The 13,593-nt window shown below is 48.2% G+C and overlaps 1 protein-coding gene across 5 annotated transcripts in view; it reads right to left on the bottom strand.

The window, feature by feature from the left end:
• Nucleotides 1-3,902, bottom strand: part of LOC104315786 (ubiquitin-associated protein 2-like) — a 79,488-nt gene extending 75,586 nt beyond the window's left edge. The window contains exon 1 of one of the 5 annotated variants that reach the window (XM_069777760.1): nt 3,800-3,902. The gene's annotated coding sequence lies outside the window, so the exon portion shown is untranslated. Of the gene's footprint in view, nt 1-465; nt 557-3,538; nt 3,671-3,799 lie in introns of those variants that run through there. The other 4 variants (XM_069777764.1, XM_069777761.1, XM_069777762.1 and 1 more) reach the window with 4 other exon arrangements.
• Between the last annotated feature and the right edge of the window lie 9,691 nt (nt 3,903-13,593).

Raw genomic sequence — 13,593 nt, 5'->3', positions numbered from 1 at the left:
CAAACATTGCATTTCAAATCTATACTTAAGCTACTGTCATGAACTTTATTCAACTGTGAATGAATTTTAGGCTGCTATTATACTCATAATCTCTTTAGATATAAACCGTTGACCAAGTCTGAGACTAGGAGTCGATCCAGCCACACCTAGACTCCAACAGGAGTTTAGAATGCAAGGGGGTCTTCTCTGAACCTCGTGACTCAACAGGAGGGTCTTCCCTACTTTTTCACATTCCTGACCTTTGTACAAGTCACAAGAAATCAATTCTAACTCTATTTTCCTTTGTATGTTTCTCTTTTACCCGATTGTGTCTTTGGTTTCTGTATACATAATTTTAGTTTGATTCTAACTTAATTTTCCTGTGTACGTTTCATCCATGTATTCAATAATAGTGTGAACCTTGCCATCGAATTCTGTAAAGTTGCGTTTTTATATAAATTCCTATTAAATCATTTTTACTAATACCATTGGAGGTGATTCTTTAAGCGGTCCAAACCACTCCATTTTGCAACAAGAGGTCTTCAGAGTCCTGCTCATGTGCTTTAATGAAGTAAGTGACAAAAGATAAATAAAAAGATTAATAAAAGATATAAAGTTGTATTCCTGTTCTTTCACGAAGATCCTATTCCAAGTACTGGTACTAAACATTACTGAAATTGTAAGTAGACATCACTATTAATAGTAATACTATCCATACTAAATATTAACAGAGTATTAATAGTCTGTACATACGTTTCTGAAGCACTATTAATCAGCATACTATTCTGCTATGATCAGTATCACTAGGGGGACATCAGCAACAAATATAAAACATACCAAAAATGGCATTCTATGAGAAAAGCATCACATAAAATAAAAGCCCATGGAAGAAATATGAAACATCAAAAATCTGCTTCCAAGTCCTAAAACAGTAGCTTAAAAACTGGAAGAACTAAAAAAAAAACCCTAACAATTAAAACATAATAGCTTCTGATAACAGACAAGACTTTTTTTGTTGGGTTTTCCCTTAGCTTCCTTAGATTTTAGTGGCCAGTCTGTAACCACAAAGTCCCCTTGAATGGCCAAATCCTTTTGCAAGTCATGGCACCAGGAGTTGTTTTGAAGACTGGCCAAAACAACACAAGTGAAACAGCCTAAAGTTCTGGATTTCCATGCCTTTGTTTTTATTACTAGAAACACTTTTTTTAAATCAATATGCTGATAAAGCTGTAACTAGAACAAAGCAGAACAGAGCTTGCCCAACTCCCACTCCTCCCTCACTCCTTTAAGTTACCAAGATTGTTGAGGTTATAAACACAAAAGCTGGCTCATTTTTCAGACTCTGCATCAAAATTGGTTTACACCAGTTAATCCAGTTTCTCCATGTAACCCTCCAGGAGTCCCAAAACATCATTAATGCTGCAACATGATTTAGCCTTCCCTGCTTTCAAGTTACCTAGTGTAAGGTTAAAAATAAATTCTTTAAACAAGTTAGGTCAAACTACCACAGACAGATTGGGCCCAGGTATAAATACTGAGTCAGCCAGGTAGGAATCCAAACACAGATTCCACCAGAGAACATGATATAATCACAGGAATTGCTAAAAGGGCCTGGTAAATATTAAAAAGGCAAAGCCTCAGAAGGCTGAGTCGCTGCTGTTTGTTGTGAAGGGCTCCGTTTCAACGGCAAGCACTGCTCCTCCAGGCCTGCACATGCTCCCCCTCCCTTCCCTTCCCTCACATCCAGCTCCAATTTCTCTCCTTGAAAAAAACAGCTGCTCTCATGCCAGGACGGCCCCTCCATTTCACCAGCCACCACCACGCCAGAGGCTATCGCCTTGATCTGCTGCTATATTATAAGCGCTCAGCATTTACTCAAATTGAGATGACTAGGGACCAACTGCTGCTTGGCAGCTAGAGGTGAAGCGGGCTGGCCCCCATGAGTTTCCCCTTACATAGCTCCACACCAAACCCGAAGTTTCTGTTCCACAACACTGCATGTTCCTTTGAACACAACCAAGAGGGCTCTGCAAGTCCATGCTCCTGATGTTAACACACCTGTAAAAGAGGCTTCAAACCAGGTTCACCCTGAATGCCACCTGGGAGCTGCTCAATAGCACTGCAGATGTTTCAGCACATATTTTTAAATCTATTTCACATCACAGAGTTCAGATCATTGCCATCAGGCTCAAAGGTGCACCAGGTCCCTTTCTACATCCAGTTTCTTGCAGAAGGGTTTCTACCAGGTCACCTTCCTGCTGCAATTTTCTTTGACAACAACAGCAAACACAGAAGAGCTTTCTTTTTTGTTTTTAAATGCAACATAAGCCAGCCCAATAGCAAAGCCCTGCCCTGACTTCAATTCTCATAAACCACACATAATCGGGGGTGAGGAAGGACTAGGTAGAGAAGGTTAACAGAGAGAACATTTCATTTGTCACCATGTCCTCAAGTAACCTACTGTTGCTGCCGAAATGCTATTGTCAGTGAATTCTGTAGCAACACTGCGACCGTGACAGGGCTGTCCTACCCACCCCCACCAGCGAGGGAGCACCCGAGAAGGAGATGGGGAAAGACAACATGGAAGTAAAGCCCTACACAAAGCACAAATCAAGTTATTCACCCACTTGTTCCCCTTCTGTGCTGCCAGCACTACCATGGCCTGATTCGAGATTAGGAAGGAGCCCAAAGGCACGCAACCTTCCACCAGCCCCACTTCTCCTCTGAGGGGTCCAGCTGCACCCCAGTTTCCTCACACCCCCAAGCCCACAGAGCCACGAGAAGCACGAACCCATCAGGAGAGAAACCCCCAGCTGTAAGTGGATGACGAACAACCAGGATGGGGTGCAGGACCCACTGCCCCGAACCAGAGAAAGCGGAAAGCTAACCCACCTCTCCCGGCACCCACCGGGGGGCGGGTGGGCTCCCACTCCCGACAGGAGCCCGGGCAGGAGCAGAGCGGGAGCTGCCCGCAACCGCGGCCTACTCAGCGGCCCCTACCCACGCCCCTGAAGAGTGTGTGTGTGTGTGGGGGGGTGCATCTGCGTGTTGGGGGGGTGGCAATCTAGGGCAGGGCGAAGCTTCCCCCGGGCGGCCGCCAGGAAAAGTAGGGCAGAGCCGCCTCCCCTCACACGCCGCCACCCCCCCCCCCAACCCCTCCGCGGCCGGGAAGGGGCGGTCCTGGCAGACACCTACCGCCGGACAAAAGCACCCACCGGCAAGAGGAACTGGGCCCGGGACGGGCCCGTCGCCCTCCCGTCGCCTCCCGGGAGGCGACGGGAGGGCGACGGGCCCGTCCCGGGGGCCTCGGGTCGTTGAGGGAGCAACGGCCGTCCCCGGACCGTTGGGCGGGGGAGGGGCGCCGGGCCTCCCGCGGGCGCGCGGGCCCACCGCCGCTGCCGCGCGCGCAGGGCGGGCGGTGAGGGAGGGAGGGGGACGCGCCCGCCCCCCCTCTCCCGACCCCCGACACCTCCCCGCGGGCGCGCGCGGACCCGGACCCCCCTCCCCCCCCCCCATGCACACACTCCCCCCCCCACCCCCCCACCCCCCCGCGCGGTACCTGCCCAATGTGCTCACAAAGCAGCAGCAGCAGCGGCGCCCACCACCGTCACGTGACCGCCCCGCGCCTGCCTGCCTCGCTCGCTCGCTCGCGCTCTCTCTCCCCCTCCCCCTCCTCCTCCTCCTCCACGCGCGCGCGAGGCCGCTCCCCCGCCACGTGACGTGACGTGACGTGACGCGCTCGCCTACCGCCTCGCCTCGCCTCCCCTCCCCGCACCCCCCCCAACCCTCTATGCTCCCGCGCGCCTCGCCCCTCACACACCACCAGCGCACGCCCATCCACCGGCCCTTCCGCCTACCCCCTCCGGCACCACGTGAGCAGGGAGAGTGAAGCCGGCCCCTTTCCCCCGTCACGTGACCGGGGCACGGCGCGCGCGCGCACACACCCACCCCCCCCGCCCCAGGGCGCGCGCGGCGGAAGGGGACGGTTGGCCCCGCCTATGGCGGCGCTGAGGGAGACGCGGGGCGTGTCGCGCCTCCGTGAGGGGCTGCGGGGCCTCCCTGCTCCCGGTGGGCTTTGTCGCCGGTTTGTCGCCGCGGCAGGCCCCGGGGCAAGGCTGCAGCCGCTCCTGGGTTCGCTCCGTGGAGGGTTGACGCGCCGGCGGAGCCCGACCGGGAAGGGGGCTTCTGCGGGGACGGGTGGCCCCGCCTGAGTGCTTTGTCAGGCCGCGGTGAGGTAGAGCTCCAGCGCCCCCCGGGCGCCGCCTGGTCCCTGGGTGGGCGGGTGGGTTTAGGGGCAGGGTGAACGTTCAGAAACGTGGCTCGGTTCCTCTCTCGCTGGCCGAAGGAGTGATTCGAACCAGGAGCTTTTTTTTTTTTAGGTTTTTACTTGTTATTTTAAGGTGGGTTTTTATTTTCTGCTCTGCAGGGTTTTGGCAGGACTGATTGTGAGTGGTTTATGTCGCAGATTAAAGCCTGTTCAGGTTGCCACGTTATATTCATTACACATGGTGCCTCGGTCCCAGACAGTGTTCAGGCTGAGCCAGCACAGGCTTTCTGGAGCTCCCTTGTTCCTTCTCTAGTTGTTCTCTTGGGGGCTTCATCCCAGACCTATTTGATATCCCAAACAATCCACCTGACTAGAGAATCAAAAGGCTCCTTCACATTTTCTCTACATGGTTGCTGAGACCAATGCCTGAGTGGTCAGGAAACTGGAACCAATTCCACACTTACATTAGTTTCTTCTAAGTGTTACACTCTTTTGCTAGGCTGGATGCAGGTAGGCACCCCATTGACATAGACGAATCCCAGGACAAAGGATAGCTGTGCCACAGGAGGAAAAGGTCAAGGAGAGTATGCTAGGGATGAACAGAGAACGGCAAGGGAGTGGCAGAGCAGAGGTATGTCAGAGCACTTGGTGCAGCTTCTGGCAACCTAAAGTGAATGGTGACAGGACAGATGGCAAGGAAGGAAGGTTGCTCGAGTCCCTAAGAAGAGGAGTTTCAGGTGGTGAGCCAGGAAAAAAATAACTTTTTTCCCTTTAGGCTTTTTCCTGCTGTGCATTTTTCCCATTCTGTATGGCACCTCTGGTTGCCTGAAATGTAGTGGGTTTACCCTTCCGGCATCCCGCCTTTGTAAGGCCTGGCATTTTACGGCAGGGCTCACTTAGCTGATGTGGAAATTGGTATCTGCTTGGCACTCTGCTGAGCAGGCAGGGTTGGTGAAGAGGATGGGGGCACCAGATACCAGACTATTTGTTCAGCCCCTGGTGCCTCCAGTGAGATGTCCTATGGTTTTTGACCTTTTCTGTGGTCTTATTTCCTTTGCTGCTGTTTGCTCATCCTCTATCCCTTGACCCCATACTCTCCACATAAGTAGAGAGGGCATCAAATCTCATTTTACCCAAAGCAGTATCTGAAAATTAATCGGTGTTGTTCATGCTTCTGCCTTCTCTTTTTAGAGTAGACAGATTTAAGTGGCGTGCGTCCTGGACTGACCTTGATATTTATTACATAGATGGGCAGGAGCTACAACAGTTCCTACTGCTCAGAAGCAGCAAGACCTCCCTATTCCTATCTTTTCCCAATAAGATAGAGGGTCCTTTAAAGCTAACTTGAAATTCAGACCAAACAGGGCACAGGTAGTGTTGATTTTCTTGAGGCAGCTGTTGGTATTTTGTTTTATTAGTATTGGGGAGAGGGAATTAATTATAGCTCTAAACAAAGTTTCACAAGCATTGTGACAAACATGTCTGCGGCTCCATAATCTGTGCAGATTTAATCAGTATTATTAGCATTCTTTCATCATGACTTGGCAATCCTTTGCTAATCAAGATGGATATTTGATGTGCAGCATGGAACAACAAAGGCTGAGAGCTCTTGGGATGCTGTAGTCAGATGGTGTGGTTCCAGCTGGAGTGTGTCTCTGAATATCACACAGAATCCACCCCAGGAGCATTTGGAATAGGAGAAAATTAAACAAGGATACCAGGACTAAAGCATTGTAGGCTCCTCTCTGCTGTACATGGAGTAAATATAAATGAGAAAATGGCATATTTCACTGCCAAAGCTTCCAGAGGAGAACTAAAGGAATAAACAGATGGAGGCTTGGGGATATAGACCCTCACTCCAAATATTAAGTACCTGGGGCTTGGAGAGGAGACCCTGCACTAAACACAGTGAAGGTTTGACTAGGCCTGGCAGGCAAATTCTACCTGCTGCCTGTGTCAGGACTTTACCTGCTGTTACAAGGATCTGTGACCTTTTCAGTTTTCCAACTACTAATGAATAATGCAGCACAGGTGCAAATCCCACCAGACTGTGTTTTTAAGCTTACTTCAGGATTGCTTTTCTCAGTCACATACTGTAGATTTCTTAGATAGCTAGCACTCTGGGTATCACAGGCTGGAAACCACCATTCTAGTGCTTTGGCATTCTATTTGCCAGTCACATTTGGGAGTAGGGGGAAACCACTTGTGTTAAGAGTATCACCCTGTTCCTAGTTCAGAAGTCTGCTCTACCTCTGTGTTACAGACAAGAAAAAAAACCATCTATTCACAGGCTGGGGCTGCAGTGTATCTTACCTCTTGCTAATGCTCTCTTCTACTTTCCACACTACCAGTCCTTGCCTCTCAGACTCATTGCAAAATTAGTCCAACTGAGCTGAAGTTTAGAGCAGTTTTTCACAATTTAGTGTGAAGGTTTTATTTTCTTTGTGCCTGTTGTTTCCCCCAGTTACATCACTTTGTCTTAACAAAAATACTGCTCTTCTCTGCAAACTGTTCTTACAGCTTTAACCCATGACACCTGCATCAACAGCACTGCCTTTCTCCAAAACATACTCCAGTAGCCTCAGAGAGACAACGTAATCCATTCATACCCGGGCTCTGTAATGGAGAGGCTCTGCTTGAAGAAACCAAGCTTGACTTTCAGGTTTGAGTTGAGTTTGCAGGGAATTAGGAATTCTCTCTAGTTATAGTGACGTGCGGAAAACAGACTCCACAATCAGTGAGATTGTAAAGTAGGTATGTTCATTCAGCACTGGGCAGCACGGGGGGTAGTCCCACCAAAGTCATGTGCGCCCGACGCGGCAGTTCGCCTCAAGTTTGTACAGTCACGTATTACATATTCACGATACACCTATACATATGCATGACCTATCCCCGCTTCATATTAAAATTAGCTCCAAGAGGTCATTTCCATAGTCTCCTCTCAGCTGCGCCTGCGCAGTGCCTCTTTATGGTGGTCGTCTGGTGGTCGCAGAGATGAAGATAGATGACTCCTCTTCGTCACTGTTAGTAACCTCTTTCCTTGCGCAGGCTCAGTAATTTCTTGGTATTCACCCAAGCTGCAAGACCAGTCTTAGCTGGCTCTTGGGGCCTGCTCCTGCTTCTTATCAAGGACTGTCTCTACCTCAGCTAATTTCAACAATGTAAGCACTAAACATCATCTTTCACCCCCCTTTATTATGTCTACTGAGATTCTTTTGACTCCCGTCGTCTCAATAGTGGAACAGTTGAAAATCTTAGATGCAAAGTGGGGCTGTGTGAAGAGATGTTGACCTTGGGCATATGAGAGATTGCTGCTGCATTTAGACTTGGGATGAAACTCGTAAAGATGCTGTCTAGAAATGGGATCCAATGCGTTAGATTGCATTAATATGCATGCAGAAGCAAGGCTGCAGCCACAATTGTACTTGAAAGGGTTGCCATTTCATTTGTGGAAGCAAGCCCTTCTAGTACAGGTGCCATTCACAGCGTTGAAGGCAGGAAGGGTAATGATATCATTGTGTCTAGCCTTCATACAGCCCAGGCCATTAAAATTCTTAACATCCACAGGCTGCATTAGTCTCTCATGTCTCAGTATCATCCTGGGAATTCATTTTGGACTGCTTGATCTTCCTTTAGAGACAGTGTGTGCCCGGAGACAGACCCTCTTCCATAGGTGCCCTCTGCAGCCCTTGGTCCAAGTTTTCTCACCTCGTAATTTGGCTGTATGAAAAAAGTTCAACACATCTGAGCCTGATACTGATCCTGCAGAATCTCGCTATAAGCACCTGTTTCGGGGAGGATGTTGGCAGTTGTTAATCTGTGTAGTGCATGCTCTGCTAATGGTGAGTGCTGAGTTTGTTCTGTCATACTCCCCGATTAATTCTGTGACGTGCCCACTGTTACCTTTATTAGCCAAACAATCTCTAAGAATTAAATAGGCTTTTGTTAAACACACTTATTTTCCACACAACTCTGTTGCCTGGCATTAATTGTGTATCTAGCCTCGAATTCTCTATTAATCAAGTCCCTTATCAGTTTTCCATTATTTTGCCTGTGACATCAAGGAAAGTAGTCTGCAGGTATCTGGTCACCCCTCTGTGCCCTGCTCAAACAGTGGCATGCTTCCAGCCTCTTAAAATTTCCAAAGATTAAAATGATCTCCATGAAGCTAGAAGTTTCCCTGGCCAGCTCTTAAAGAACTTGGGCGGGCAGGCTTGGACTAGATGATCCCTTCCAACCCACAGGTCCCTTCTGACCCAAACCATTCTATGCTTCTGTGAACTCTTGGGTGTAAACACCTCAGGCCTGGTGATGGAAAACCATTTCTGACTGTCAAATGTTACTTCACGCTATTTGGTCCATAAGCTAACAACCAGCTATTTCTTCTGTCCCACTGTGACACTACTAGAGCATCCTGCTTCTTAGTTGAACAAGAAGCAGCTATTTTTTAAACACTCCTACTTTTATAATTGTCTGTTAGTCCTTTTAAAACTGTCTACAAGTGGGCCAATACGATTGCTAGGAATTGTTCTTTAAGAGGTTGAAAATTCCTGGAAGCAAAAAAATCCTTTTGCTCATATAGCTTATGCAAGCTTATACCAGAATAAATGTAGAGGAATTTGTTTTATCTGTTCCTTTTCTAATTTAAGTTACAGGCAACTCAAAGTTTATCAACCAGAGACACCAGTTGTTTACATGCAGAGCTAGTTCATTCTGGGATGGCTGATTAGTTCAGCTGCAGTATCTCGTAAATGCAAAGCTAATTCAGTTACTGGGCTGCATCAACATCTTCATGCCCTGCTGGAGACTTTTAAAAACATCCTTGCACCATGTTGTACAGTGCCTCTTGCAGCGCTTAAAGAGCATCTGCTTTTATCAGCTGGATTTTAACAGGCCTAGTGGAATCTCAACCCTCACTTACTCCAGATAATGTAAGTGTTCCTGTAATTGATTGGTAATAAACTAATAGTGTTGTAAAGTGGAAACTAGATGTTGCGCCATTTACTGTTTTCCCCCAAACGTCATCTTAGGATAAATTACAAGCATTTTTATCCTGTGATATATTTTAGGAGGATGTTTTGAACAGCATGTCCAAGGATATTTGCCAGTTCTGGTTAAATGTCAGTCATCTGCTTTAAATTATAAAAGGGCTGTTTGTAGATGGAGCAGCTGGCAATGGCAGGAACAAATCAGTGAGCTTAAGAGACCTTGGAGGGCTGGTCAGGCTCCCCTCAGTCCCTGTGAAGGTAGGTGATAAGAGCAAACAGTACTGAAAGCCATTTCCAAACACACCGAGGACAAGAAGGTGATTGGGAGTAGTCAGCATGGATTTACAATGGGGAAGTCATGTTTGACCAACGTCATCACCTACAATGAAATGGCTGCCTTGATAGATGAGGGAAGAGAAGGGGATGTTGTTCACTTTGACTTTAGCAAGGCTTTCAACAGTGTTTCCTATAACAGCCTCATAGACAAATTGATGAACTACGGACTAGGTCTATGGACAGTGAGGTGGACTGAAAACCGGCAGAACTGCTGGGTTCAAGGAGTTGTGATCAGTGGCACAAAGTCCAGCTGGACGCCAGTCACTGGTGGTGTACCCTAGGTCCCGGGGCCAGTAGTGTTGAGTATCTTCATTAATGACTTGAACAGTGGGACAGCGTCCAGCTTCAGCAAGTGCACAGATGGCACAAAGCTGAGAGGAGTGGCTGATAGACCAGATGGTTGTGGTGCCATTCAGAGGTACCTCAACAGGCTGGAGAAATGGGCCAACAGGAATCTTAAGTAGTTCAAAAAGGGAAATGTGAAGTTATGCACCTGGGAAGGAATAACTCCATACGCCAGTGTGGGCTGGGACCAAGTATCTGGAAAGCAGCTTGGCAGAGAAGGACCTGGAAGTCCTGGTGGACAAGTGGAACACGAGCCAGCCATGTGCCCTTGCATCAAAGGCCAACAACATCCTGGGCTACATTAGGAAGAGTGCTGCCAGTAGATGAAGGGAGGTGATCCTTCCCCTCCTCTCACCAGTACAGCACTGGTGAGACACATCTGGAGTGCTGTGTCCACTTCTGGGCTCCACGATACAAGAAGGATATGGGCACACTGGAGGAAGTCCAGCGAAGGGTCACTGAGATGATTAAGGGACTGAAGTACCTGACATACAATACAGGCTGAGAGAGCTGGGATTGTTTAGCCTGGAGAAGAGAAGGCTCAGGGGGATCTTACCAGTCCCTTGCCTCATGGGACTGACTAAAGAAGAGGAAGCCAGACTTCTCAGTGGTGCCCAGTGACAATGCACAAATTGAAAACCAGACATTCCATTTAAACATTAAACTTTTTTTACTGTGAGGGTGGTCAAACACTGGCACAGGTTGCCCAGAGAGGTTGTGAAGTCTCTATCCTTGGAGATATTAAAAACCTGACTGGACATGGCCCTGGGCAGCTTGCCCTAGTTGACCCTGCTTTGAGCAGGGTGTTGGACTAGCTGATCTCCAAAGGTCTCTTTCAAACTCAGCTATTCTGTCATTCAGAGAGTAGAGGCATCCAGCATTTGGGGATATGACTTGATCTCTCTGACCATTTCTTATTCCGAGAGTGTGTTAGTAGGGAAATCCATGCCATATGAGCCAGACTCTTCCCTGTTGTCACTTTCTATTGCTCTGTGCAGAACATTCAAGTGCTGGATGTTTCCTTTCCCCTAAGCAGGGTTGAGCAGCCCAGAGCACAGGACTAAAAGTTTTCCCCAAAACCAAATGCACTCAAAGTGCAACAGCAACAGCCTACTGTATATATACCAAGATAACAGGGAAAGTAATTTTTTTGGAGTCAAAGTCTGTTTATACAGGTAAAAAGCTAAAGTTGGCTTCCTGTGATTAAGAGGAAAGGGATGCTCCTATAAATGCACATGACAAGTCATCATTACTCCTAGAATTTCTTTCCTGGAAGGGAATAAAGTCTCTATGAAGTGGTTTTATCAGAGAGCAAGATCAGAAGTTGTTACAGCTTAATAGCTCTCTACTGGCATCCTTGCTGGCTGGCCTGCTGCGTGGTGTCCAGCAGCCCTCAGAAGCAGGAAGCAGTCTGCCTCCACAGTGTGTGAGGAAATGGCTCGTGCTTTCCCAGGTGTTCTTCTGAGTGCTGACCAACCGTTCCTCACCCTCTTGGCTTCCAGACCTCTTCTAGGGTTCATATACATGGAGGAATTAGCCAGCATTGCTCCCTAGGTGAATACTTACCTAGAATACAGCAGCTATATGGGGAGGAGTTTTACAGCAACAGTGGCAGTCTGTCTCCCCAGAGGCAACCTTAAATCTAGCCACATCCTTCCCAGTTGTCTAGAATCTGTGGAATTTATACTGTAGATGAGTCCGTGTGCCTAATGTTCACCATGCACCAGACACTGCAGTGAGTCTGTGGAGAGAGGAAACCCCTGGAACAGGGAGACTTTTGACAACACAGGAAAAAAACCACAGGCACTGAGTACAGGGGCTACAAATCTTTCTGCTGCGACTTCAGCATCCCTGGAACATGACCCTCGCTCTGTTTGTGTCTTTGGCACAAACAGTCCAAGCAACCGTCTAGCTGACCTTTTGACCGCAGCTCTGCACTTAAGGCCTACAGCTCCTCTCTTGCCTCTACCAGCTCATGGTACACCTTAATGAAGAGGGAAAGGTAAGACTCTCCGTGCAGGACAGTACTTTGGAGCAGCTGATCAGTAGCTCCCAAATGCATTAGTGTCCATGAGGTCCCTTGAGCCTTGCAGGGGGCTGAAGGCATTCTGGCATTTGTTCTTCCAGATGAGGAGACTTGGGGGGGGACTGAGGAAGTTGGGAGACAAAGCACAGAGGTTCTTGTTTTCTAATACTCTGTGAACTTGCTCTCTTCCAATCTCTGAAAAAATGGCCTTTGCCAAAAGAACAGTTCAAGCACTACGTTCCTGGCATCTCTTAATTTATTAATCCATTTACTGGGCCTTGAAAACACCTTGCACTGGAAGAGACTATACTGATCCTCCATTCAGAAGCAGACAGGATGAGTACAGCTATGACTAGGAAGAACTAGCAGAACCACTGTGAAACTATTCCCACAGTGCTGTCTTGGTTTGGATTCCTTGTTCTGCAACAGCGGTGCCAGCAGCTGGCAAGAGCTGAGAGCCCAAGTCACAAAGATCAGAAGCAAAATGCACCCAAGAAGGGAAGTGATGACAGCCAAGCAAACCTGCAGCAGCTGGGCCGGGAGTCAGGAGTCAGGCAGCAGATTGAGTGTTGAAAGGGATAATGTGCACTGCCACCGTGTTTGTAGTGTACAGTAAAAGAACAGTTGACAGCAACATAGACCTTCTGCAGGCTCCAGGCCAAGGAGTGCAATGGATCTCATCTTGGTTCCACAGCCAGGAATGACGATGGCCACACAAGCACATGCCAAGCACAGCCAGTGAGAAAGAACTGAGGGAACCTGGACTGTTCAGTATAAGGAGTGAAGACCATGGCCATGAAACAGTTAAAAAATCCCTTCCAACAAGAAGAGATGAGCTGCCCCACAGAAGGGAACAAACTGCTTCATCTGCACAGGGAGTGGGAAAGCAAGGGGACCTGCAGGACAGATGATGGGACAAAGTAGGTGAACACTAGAATTAGCTGCTAGGGGAGGATTTGGGCTCTACTGCTGAGATTTAAGCTGGACACACATCTAGGAGGAACTTGATGAGTACTGACCATCTTGGTACTTCCTGACATCCTTTTTGGTCCTGCACATCAGCTGACGAGCCCCACATCATCTGGATGCTGTACTCAATGGAGCGTCCGATGCAGCTGGGGAGTTAGTAACCTTCCATGCCAGAGCCCTTTCTACAGCTTAAAGTAACTGTCCCCTTACCCTCTTATGAGGCTTAGGGGTAGAAACAAAAGCATAAGCCTGGCAGGGGACCCGTTCTCAGTTAAGGAGGAGTAGCAGCAAGTGTGACCATCTAGGAATAGAGCATAGCTCACAAGCGGTTCAGCTCCAGCTGCCACACTGAGGGGTTGGCACAAGCTCATCCAAATCCATGGCCATGACAGGAGAGAAGCCAGGAGTCACAGGTTGTATTGCTACCGATGCCTTCTAGCCCCATCCCACCACACATCTAACACATCATCTCCTGCATGTCTCCAGGGCCAGGGATATTTTTTTTTGCATCTCTCAGCTCTCAAACAGTTTGGTGTAAAGCTCAGTAGGATGACAGTATAGTATTCACATGTTTTTTAGACTTTCCTTTTCCCCTTTTGGCATCCACAAGCACAGTAGTGTTACCGAAAAAGCTGGTTGAAGAAACTCTCTAAGACTCAATTTTGGAGTTTTAGAAAGCAGAC

The sequence above is a fragment of the Haliaeetus albicilla genome, assembly GCF_947461875.1.
Source record: "Haliaeetus albicilla chromosome Z unlocalized genomic scaffold, bHalAlb1.1 SUPER_Z_unloc_1, whole genome shotgun sequence".
Lineage (NCBI taxonomy): Eukaryota > Metazoa > Chordata > Aves > Accipitriformes > Accipitridae > Haliaeetus > Haliaeetus albicilla.
The sequence above is the reverse complement of the archived record's forward strand: the minus strand, read 5'-3'. Positions and strand labels throughout refer to the sequence as shown.